The 11,336-nt window shown below is 34.0% G+C and overlaps 1 long non-coding RNA gene across 2 annotated transcripts; it reads right to left on the bottom strand.

Annotated features, from left to right (window-relative positions):
* Positions 1 to 782: 782 nt before the first annotated feature.
* On the bottom strand, positions 783 to 10,203 carry LOC102582890 (uncharacterized). 2 transcript variants are annotated; one of them, XR_001474156.1, is made up of 5 exons: positions 10,138 to 10,203; positions 7,578 to 7,649; positions 7,265 to 7,322; positions 2,063 to 2,234; positions 783 to 1,339 (listed from the first exon to the last, which is right to left on the bottom strand). It is a non-coding gene; the product is annotated as an uncharacterized lncRNA (long non-coding RNA). The 2 variants fall into 2 exon arrangements; XR_367719.2 differs by lacking the exon at positions 10,138 to 10,203 and adding an exon at positions 9,375 to 9,861.
* Between the last annotated feature and the right edge of the window lie 1,133 nt (positions 10,204 to 11,336).

Here is an 11,336-nt window from a genome sequence, read left to right as displayed (position 1 = left end):
GTTAGTCAGTATATAACCTAACCAAGGGTTGGGATCGTTCCCACAGGGAGTGGTTTCGAGAATTATCAGCCAAGTACAAATCAGTTCATGTTAGTCTTAGCTAAAAGACATTTTCGATTAAAAACATACTTAAATCAAGGGATAAGAAGAATGTCAATTATCAATGGGGGGTTTTCTTTATCAACTAAAAACAGCAAAAATATAAAGATGTGAATATGGAGACGGGATTCTTGGGATGTGATAGGAATATGGGATAAAATACACAATTGGGTACATGCTATTGATAGTGAATTGTTGAACATTTGTGACTAGGCTAGACTTTAGTGGGGGTAAATTCTCTCTCGAGCAACTTACCCCGAATCAAATTGGTTTCTCTCGAACACCGATTTGCCGCATTAAGCACATCCTCCGCCTTAGCCCATTCACTCTCTCAAGCTGAATGTGTGGGAGAAGGACTAGGATTCACTCTCTCGAGCTGAACCCATGTCGACCCAAGACCACCGGCTATCAAATCGGTCTCTCTCTCGAGCAAGCCAAAAACACAAAGATGAAATCGTATTTGCAATTACAATCCCATTAAGTTCATACACAACTACTAAATGAAATCACATTTAAACAACAAATAAACTATCAACAAGCAAGACCCAACAGTAAATTTAACCCATATTCACATAATCACACCCCAAGAATTGGGGTTTTAGCTAGACATGAAAAAGAGATAGAAATCGATACCGATAAGTCTTTCCATCATATGGGTATGACAAATAAAGTCTTTAATCACGTCAAGGTTGAAGATTCTTCGAGACCCACTTTCAATTACTTGAAGTTGAAAATCCTCAAAACCTTCAAGGTGTATGAACAATGTCTCCACAAAATCTAAGAACTAAAACTTAGTAAAAATCTTTGAAAATTCGAGTCTAAAATTACTAGATATCGCTAGCTAACAATTTAAACAAATATTTATAGTATTCAGAAATTTGTGCTGCAAAGGATCACTCGGCGCAGTTAGTCGGGATTGCCGGTCAACTCGGCGATCCGCCTTCTAGTCTAGCTCATCACCTTTCTGCTTTGGCCTTCAGCATCTTCGCATTTTGAGTCGTTGGGCGATGTGGTACTGCTTCACAGAACTTCTCGGCGATACGCCGACTGCTCTTTTTCACCGCCGACTTGATCTTTTCCTTCAGGGCTCAGCACACTAGAACATTAAGCAATCTCCAGGCCTATCGATGACTCGCCAAATGGGCTCGGCGATCTTCAGGCCTTCATTTCTTCGTTCTTATCAACCACCTTGTTCCTTTTTGCTCGATAGCATCCATGCTTTGTCTCTGAACTCAAATACCTGAAACTCAAGGTTTTTCATCAGTTATTGAGACAAAATGTGCATTTGAGGACACTAAATCTATCAAAATACAGCCCTAAATGAGTCCAAATCGTAGACTCATCAAGGGGACAAGTCAAGAGGACTACTGCGTGAAAAACATTTATTACAGTGGGATTGAATCTCCTTAAAGAGAGCGAGATATCCGCGCCTCAGCCTGAAGAGAATTATTTCTTCATTTTTATTTTCAATTGTAATCTTGTAATTTTGTCATTTTTGTAATTTTTCACTAACAATTTTAAGGAGATTCACCATGGCTACAATTGAAAAACCCGTAGATGTCAAGATGGGAGACCTTAACAAGCCATTTCGGTTCAATGGTAACCATTTCAAGAGATGGAAGGATAAAGTACTTTTCTACTTAAGTCTTCTCAATGTTTCTTATGTGTTGACGGAGAAGGATCCTAATAAAGTAGACATCACCTCTATGAATGATGATGTAACTATATCTCATCTAGAGAAAGTTGAAAAGTACGATGGTGATTCTTATAAGTGTCGGTATTATATTTTTAATTGTCTATCTAATAATTTGTTTGATTATTATGATAGAACTTACTCTAGTGCAAAGAAAATTTGGAAAGCATTGCAGAGTAAGTATGATACCGAAGAGGCGGGAGCGAAAAAATATGCGGCTAGTAGCTTTTCATTTCCAAATGGTGGACAATAAATCAGTGGTAGACCAACCTCAAGACTTTATAATGATTGTTGGAGAGCTTAGGTCCGAGGAGGTTAAAATTGGAGATAGCCTTATTGTTTGTGGCATAGTAGATAAACTTCCATCTTCTTGGAAGGAATTTCAAAAAACTATGCGCCACAAACAAAAGGAAACCTCCCTTGAAACCATGATAATGAAAATCTGCATGGAAGAAGAAGCAAGGGGTCAAGATGCACTTTTACAAACAGAAGAGAACAACATCACAACGAAGGTAAATTTAATTACTTTAAATAATGCTACTCCTGAAAACTCACAAAAATACTTCTTTGAAGCCTAAGAAGAAAAAATTCAAGAAAAATAATGATAGACCTCCCAAGAAAAATAATGGTGAAAATAATCAAGCACATAATCAACAGGTTCAAGACAAAGGACCGGGCTTTGTTTGTGGCAAGAGTGGGCATATTGCTCAATTTTGCAGATTTCGAAAACGTGGTCCTAACCCTCAGGCACAGGTTACCAAAGAACCTTTTGGCGGTGATTACCGACATAAACATGGTTGGGAGTGTTGATGGATGGTGGGCTAATTCTGGTGCAAACCGTCATGTCTGTTATGGCAAAGATTGGTTTAAAAAATATATTCATTTTGAGGAGCCCAAAACCATCATGCTTGGTGATTCACATACCACTCAAGTGATTGGAACGGGAGATGTCGAATTGTGTTTTACTTCTGGAAGGGTATTAACTTTGAAAGATGTACTTTATACTCCTTCCATGAGAAAAATTTGATGTCTAGTTTTCTTCTTAATAAAGCAGGTTTTAAACAGATTATTGAAATTGATCAATATGTAATAGTGAAGGGTATTTTGTGGGAAAGGGGTATGCATGTGATTGGATGTTCAAACTAAATGTTGAAATGAATAAAGTTTCTACTTCTGTTTATATGCTTTCTTCTACCAATTTTTGGCATGCTCGTTTGTGTCATATTAATGATCGTTATGTTGGAATCATGAGTAGTTTAGGACTAATCCCAATGGTTAAAAAGAATTTTAAAAAGTGTGAGGCTTGTAGTAAAGCTAAAATCACTAAAAGGCCTCATTTTCAAGTTGAAAGAAAAACTGATTTGTTAAAATTAGTTCATACTGATATTTGTGAACTTGGTGGAATTTTAACTTGTGGAGGTAATAGATATTTTATCATTTTCATTGATGATTTTGCTAAGTTTAAATATGTTTACTTGATGAAAAATAAAAGTGATGTTTTTGAAAATTTCAAAACTTATCTCCATGAGGTTGAAAATCAATTTGGAAGAAAAATAAAAAGAATTAGAAGTGATAGAGCCCGCGAATATGAATCAAATTAGTTTAATTATTTTGTTAGATCATTGGGAATAATTAATGAAACTACTCCTCCTTACTCTCCTTCATCTAATGGAGTAGCGGAAAGGAAAAATAGAACTTTGGTTGAATTGACAATGTCATGCTTATTGAGTCACATGCACCTTTAAATTTTTGGGGTGAAGCTATTTTAACCGCTCGTTATGTGTTGAATCGTGTGCCTTATAAAAAGTCTAAACTGACACCTTTTGAATTGTGGAAAGGTTACAAGTCAAGTTTGGGATATCTAAGAGTTTGGGGTTGTCTAGCCTCTGTGTGGCTAATGGATCCCAAGATTACAATATTGGGTAAGAAAGTTACTACTTGTGCTTTTCTTGATTATGCTTCAAATAGTACAGCCTATATATTTTTTAATCTTGTTGTGATAGAATCCGGGAATGCTATTTTTCATGAAAATAAGTTTCCTTTTGATTCTAAAAATAGTGGGGAAAAAGGATTGAACAAAATATTTTGTCACTACCTAGTTCTTCTACTTCTACATTAAAAAATAAAGAATTGATGATTTTGAGTTAAGAAGAAGTAAAAGAACTAGAGTAGAAAAACATTTTGGTCCTGGTTTTTATGTGTTTAAGGTTGGAGATGACCCTCTCACTTTGAAAGAAATGTGACTAATGCACTAGGCCTGATATTGCATATGCAGTAGAAGTACTTGGCAAGTTTACAAGCAAGCCAGGTAATGAACATTGACATGCTATAACAAGAGTTATGAGATATTTAATTGGAACAAAAAATTGTGATTTGCTCTATAAAAAATATCCTGTTGTACTTGAAGGCTTTTGTGATGCAGATTGGAACACTTTATCAGGTGATTCCTGTTCTACCACTGGTTATGTATTTACTTTGGGTGGTGGTGCTATTTGTTGGAGATCAAAAAAGCAAACAATAATTGTTAACTCTACCATGGAGGCTGAACTAATTGATTTAGCTTCAGCTAGTGACGAAGTGAATTGGTTAAGAGATTTATTAATTCAAATACCTTATTTTGAAAAATCAATTCCTCTTATTTTAATTCATTGTGACAGCACCGCTGGTGATTGGTAGAGTTCAAAACTGTTACTACAACGGTTAATCCAGACCTATAAGGAGGAAACACAGTAATGTAAGATCATATTTGACAAATGGTACCATTAATGTTGATTATGTCAAATCTTGTGATAATCTTGCAGATCCTCTTACTAAGGCCTTAACGAGAGAAAAGGTTTGGAGCACATCGAGGGGCATGGATTGATGCCTATAAATTCTTGAGTCATATATTAGAAACTCAACGTGGGACTAGAGATCCTATAACCAAGTTCAAAGGGAAAAACTAATCATATGATGACTTATTGTGAAAAATGCACTAATTTTTTTACTCCCTCCCTATGATGTGAGTGCATTGTTTCCTGTAGTAATTTGTGAAGGTTGAGTTTACAAAACTCTTAATGAAAATATGTATCCCGTATGGGTGGAGTGTTGAACTTACAGGAGCACTCTCGACAGATTTCACCTATGTGAGTGTGGAAGTAGGTCGCTTCCTATGAGAATAGGGCTTATTCTCAAATGCACTCATGAAATCGGGATAGCACAAGGCCATAACGTGCTAGCTTTAAAGCTCATGTCAACACCTTTATTATTATGTGTGGACAGTGATATTTTATTTCCCTCAAGCAGTCATAGTTCAAGTCTGAGACCACTACGACTCTGATAGTAAAAGTTACTGTTTCACTAAGTAGAGGTTCAATGCAGAGCACACCTTCATTATGCATGGTAGTCTTCCTTCAATGGATAGACTCTCTTGATTAATAATAAAATGAGTGGGGGATTGTTGATAATTTAGCATTTTAAATTAATAAAATTTGTCATTTGGAAAGCCACTGTGTCCGTTAGTGGCAGTTTTCTTACATATTGTTTTAAGTAATATATGTGACATTACTATCCACTCATTATGTGCATTTCATTTTGGGCTTAATTGCTCATTAGTTTGGAGGAAATAAAACGCTGCTGAGAACGTTGGTGGACTGTGTTGGGGTTTATTTGCCCTGATTTCTTACCATAAATAGGTTTTCCTTTTAGGAAAAAGTTTTAATATTTTACTAGTCCTTTTCTTGTAGGAAAGGTTTAGGACTCTATAAATATAGGCTTGTTCCTTCTAACTTAATTAGCATTCACAATGTAGTCCTAGGGTTTTGAGAGTTGCGGTTATGGAGGAGGAATATTGTGTACCTCCTTGTATTCCGAGTGAATTGTTTGAGGTTGTTTCTCTCTATATTTTGTACTCTCATATTTATAGTGGATTGCTCATCTCCTTTGTGGACGTAGGTCGATTGACCGAACCACGTTAAATCTGTCTCTTTTGGTGTGTTTCTCGTTTGTCTTCTTACTCATGGTCTTTCGAGGTTTGCTTTGTTAGCTTCCGCGTTACACCTGCTTATTTCGGTCCTAACAAGTGGTATCAGAGCCATGGTTCAATGATGGAACTAGGTTACTGATATTGTCCGCTTTGGGTCAAGCCCTCACGAATTTGTTTTTGGGCACATCCCAAAAGGCCTCATACTAATGGAGTTGGGTGAGCACTTATATATTGGTACATTTCTTCTTCTCCATCCGATGTGGGATAAGTTTGTTACCCAACAATCCTCCCCTCAAACCAAGACCACACAATTCGTAACCTCCCCTTCAACGATGATACATTTGATCTGTGCTAACCATCTTGCACCGCCACTACCGACCAGTGGGACATGCCGCTTGACCACCACTTTGTCAAGAAGACTTTCGACACAAGGCATCAACCGCAGATCTCCAATCGCTAGGTCACACCATCTGATCTGCCAAATCATCTTGCACCGCCATTATCACATAACGGGACACGCCGCCTGGACCACCACTTTGCCAGGAAGACTTTCGACACAAGGCACCCCTGCAGATCTCTGGTCTTGTTGTCACATCGGGAACTTCTCACAAAACGCAGTCCACTACTCCGACACACCCGAACCTGGGCTCTGATACCACATGTTGGGACCGCACGTACCACCACCCTAACTCCACATTAGTATGATATTGTCCGCTTTGGGTCAAGCCCTCACGGATTTGTTTTTGGGCACATCCCAAAAGGCCTCATACTAATGGAGTTGGGTGAGCACTTATATATTGGTACATTTCTTCTTCTCCATCCGATGTGGGATAAGTTTGTTACCCAACAGACTGATCATGGGCATCACATTTGTTGTCCGTTGTTAACATTGGTTATCAAACATCAATTCCATTCTTTATTCCTTCATTATACTACCTTGTAACATATGTGACTCCTAAGGCCATTATCTTCACTATTTACTACCCATTATCTTTCTATTCATTGCTAGGAAAACTCACTCAACTATAAATAGTGGTGGTCTTCATTTGGTTTGGGACACAACATACAAGAAAATAGAAAAAAAAGTTAGTCAAAAAAGAGAGTCCTTATTAGTTGAAGAGAGGCGTTCTTTTTTGTGGAGCTTTGGACTCAACTCTTGTCCAGAGTTGTTGAGTTATATTTTGTGAAGATTGTTGTATCCTGGAGGGAACAAGTCAAGAGGACTACTGCTAGACCGGTGAAAAATAATTGTTGCAGTGGGCTTGAATCTCCTTAAAGAGAGCGAAATATCCGCGCCTCAACCTGAAAAGATATATTTCTTCATTTTTATTTTCAATTTTAATCTTGTAATTTTGTTATTTTTGTAATTTTTCACTAACACTCTTTGCCAGAAAACATTCGCAAGGCAACCAAGATCAAATAACATAGATTACAATCACACAAATCATTATTTTCCAAAATTGAAGAACAAATAAAGAGTGAGAGAAGAGAAAGGAAGAGGAACTTACCAGTTACCAGTACGAGAGAACAGAGGAGTGAGGAGTGAGGAGTGAACTCGGTTGGTGCCTATTTATTTGTGTCAAACACCTAGTCAAAATGGGGAAATATCGTAGGTTGTGGTTTTTATAAAAATCAGGTGACTTGTGGAGGAAAAATCAGGTAATTTTGTTATTTTTGTAATTTTTCACTAACACTCTTTGCCAGAAAACATTCGCAAGGCAACCAAGATCAAACAACATAGATTACAATCACATAAATCATTATTTTCCAAAATTGAAGAACAAATAAAGAGTGAGAGAAGAGAAAGGAAGAGGAACTTACCAGTTACCAGTACAAGAGAACAGAGGAGTGAGGAGTGAACTCGATTGGTGCCTTTTTATTTGTGTCAAACACCTAGTCAAAATGGGAAAATATCGTAAGTTGTGTTTTTTAGAAAAATCAGGTGACTTTACCAATGAAATGAGAAATGGTTAAGTTGATGCATAAGGAGTTGGTAGAGGTATTCCTACTTTCTTGAATTGCATGAAATTGTTTGAGCCTTGTTGATGTGGAGTTGATGTTTCTCCAAGCTATGTGTGAAGTTTATAATGTTGTATGTTTGATTGTGGGCTGTTAGTTTTGAGTTAATTACCCTTAATGTGGCTCAAGTGTCATTCGAGGACGAATGTTCCCAAGTGGGGGATATTGTAAAACCTCCACTTTGTTTGTGTCAAACACCTAGTAATTCGGTTGTGAACTCGGTTGGTGCCTATTTATTTGTGTCAAACACCTAGTAATTCTAGAAAAATCACGTAAGTTGTGGTTTTTAGAAAAATCAGGTGACTTGTGGAGGAAATATACCACAAAGTTGATAGAATTTTTAAAATAAAATAAAATAGATGTGAAATACCAAAATTGCCCTTAATGTATTGTTCATCCTTTTAGCAGAATTAGACATTGTTCTGCATAATTTAAACATCACATCCAAATAAACATGATGATCACTGACATTAAACTATGTTCTTAAATGGAGCATTGCAAGACTCATTCTTTAAAAAAAGAAAAGAAAATAAAACTCATAATATATGTTGAAAAATCGTTGCTTATAACAATATCTCAAAATATAACCTGTCTTAAATTTCTCATAACAGAGAATCAGGAAGCACATATATTATATTGATATCAACAACTGAAAAGGAAAAAAAAGTACACGCCTTTTTACTTGAAATCCTTTGTAGTTGAGTGCGACTTGCTCAGAAGCACCTTTCTTGGAAGCTAAAATTTAGATAGATTAATGATTAAGAGGAGCTTTGATAACCAAAATTGAATATTTTGAAAAGCTAGAAGAGCTAGAAAAGAGTTAAGAAGAATAGGATCCCAAGAAAAATGAGTTTCCAAAAAGTACGGCTAACAAGAAAAGAAAACTGATATATATGTATATACTAATATGTGAAAATGATCGTGGTCGTCCATGGGCTTCACTCTTCTATATAGTAGAAAAATGTCCACACACATGATTTTTAACCCTTTCACTTTATGTTGGTGCTTATGAAATGAGTATCTCGAAGTTATTAACTGATCGGATATTGTGTGAATATGTAAGTTACAACTTGCAGCTTATTCACAAGTGTATATAAGTTAAAAATTAGATGGGATGTCCAAACACAATGTTAGATAACAGAAACATGAATATCAAACAAAAGTTAGCTAAAAACAGTCAAATCGAACAGAAGAAAAAATAAGAACAACTGAACAGTAGATCAAAATGAACCATTTCCAACTATTAACTTACCAACAAATCAACGAACTTACAAATAAGCACATTTAAGACTGATCAATTCTATAACTTAGATATCGTGAAACACAATTGCTCATCCTAAATACCAATACAACAGTTACAACTATTTTAAATCTAATAAAACTAACAATGAAGCCTAAACAATAAAAAATAACAGATACAAACACTCCACAATGAACTTAAAGTTCTACATGAATTAAACATCTATTTGATTTATTTATTTTTATTTATGTATTTTAAAATTATTATTTTTTTAGTTAGGAAACAAACTAAATATATAAGTTTTTAACGAAGATCAAACAAATTCAAGAAAAGAAATAAAAAATTTACTAATAACTTACCCGAAATTAACTGAACCTGAAGAATAGATGAAGCAAGATATAACACTTTGGTAAGCAAGAAGATGAAATCTTTGGAGAAGGTGAAACTAAAAGGTTATTTAAAGAAAAAGTGAAAATTTCTAGAGAGAGATATTTTGATACTTATATTTAACATTTCTCCACGTGGAGAGAAGTTTGTGAACAAGTACAATAAAATTAAATATCACAAAAAATGACAATTATACCCTTCAAGATCATTCCAGATCTAATCGCCTTAAAAGATTATGTTTCTCCCTTCAACCTTTTCTCGTTTCCTCCAACTCCCCCAAACAACTCGTTCATTCTCTCTTCTCTCTTATCTAATTATATTATTCCCTCTATTCAATGATAATTGTTCATTATTAACTTGATACACATCTTAAGGAGCAATAAATAATACTATTACTTTGGGAAATGCATTAGAACTGAATAGTGGTAAAACAAACACATATTTTACTACAGAGCAAGTATATTTTACCTCAAATGCACTCCCTTCGTTGATATTTAGGAGCAAAACTACAAAGTAATTGAAAAAAACGTAGATATGAAAAAAAATTGGGCAATTATTATGGGTATTGATTACTTATACAGTGCGAATCAAGAACGTACTTTTTTTAGAAAAATAAAGTAGGAGAGGGAATTGAAGATTTGCATGTGAATAAATCAGAGAAAGAAATCACAAGAAAAAAGTGTTGGAAACTTGAAAGGAAAATTTTATTATAGAAAGTTGAAAGGAAAAGCATACCTTGTGCTTGCTGAAGATGAAAGAGAGGAATTTTGAAGTGAGTGTGCGTCTGAATTTGAATTATCTGGAAGAGAACAAACCTTAGATGGAAGAGGTCAATTCTATACGTACCCGTGCGTTGCACGGATAATTTAAAATATAATAATTTTTAAATTTAAAATAATTAATATGAATTATTATTAAGTAACAAAGTGCATGTATAGTCATATGTAATGTCTTAATGTTTTGTATACATTTAATGCTAACAAATGTTTACCCTAATTTATGTGCAATGAGTGTATGTTCTTCAAAGACACTAAACGTTATTCTAACAACTTCTCCTTCTTCTAGTATAATGAAGACTGATAGCATGTGTAGTATGTGTTCAATTGATATTTGTGCTAAATAATTAAATTATAAATTCATAGATCAATCTAAAATGTAGTATTAAAAATTTTGTATCTACTATTAGCTAAAATCTAAAAATAATTTACAAAGCAAGTTGCAATCTCTTTAGTACACTTTCTCTTTCATTTAATCTTGCAAAATAAGACGATTTTCATTTAATCTTAATACAATCTCATAAAATAAGAATGTACAAAATACTAAATACGTGCATTTAGTTGATTTGTAATTTCTTAGTATTTTTTAATTAATATTTTTTTAGAAAGTCTGCAAATTATTAATAATATTTTTTTTTAAGAAAATCTGCAAATTAATAATAATATATAACTATCCGTTTTTGTTTTTGGCACTTTTTATGTGAAAAAAGTTTTTTATATAATTGTTTTTCAAATTAAAATTATATTTTTTGGAGATAATTTTTTAAAACAAATATCCAAACTAAAAATTTGATAATTTTTTTTGATGATGACATGCGACACTATTTTGCAAAATATTATATGGAAAAATCACACCATATACACATTTAAGAGATAATATTACGGGTTTTAAACATACTTTTAAAATATTCTTACTTATAACAGTTTATTTACGGGTTATAACATATCAATTAAATTTAACTTTATTTAAAAATTAATTAAAATTTAATTTAATAAATGATTAATCTCTTTATATTTTTATATTATTAATTATTAATAGTTAATTAATTTGATTGCAGTTCCTTTTTTAAAACATAAATTATCAGTTACACAAATTTAGGGATTTACATTGATTAGAGTTCCTTGATTACTGTTACATTCCAAACCTCCCATTCACAT

The sequence above is a fragment of the Solanum tuberosum genome, unplaced genomic scaffold (genome assembly GCF_000226075.1).
Source record: "Solanum tuberosum cultivar DM 1-3 516 R44 unplaced genomic scaffold, SolTub_3.0 scf00153, whole genome shotgun sequence".
In the NCBI taxonomy this organism is placed as follows: domain Eukaryota; kingdom Viridiplantae; phylum Streptophyta; class Magnoliopsida; order Solanales; family Solanaceae; genus Solanum; species Solanum tuberosum.
The sequence above is the reverse complement of the archived record's forward strand: the minus strand, read 5'-3'. Positions and strand labels throughout refer to the sequence as shown.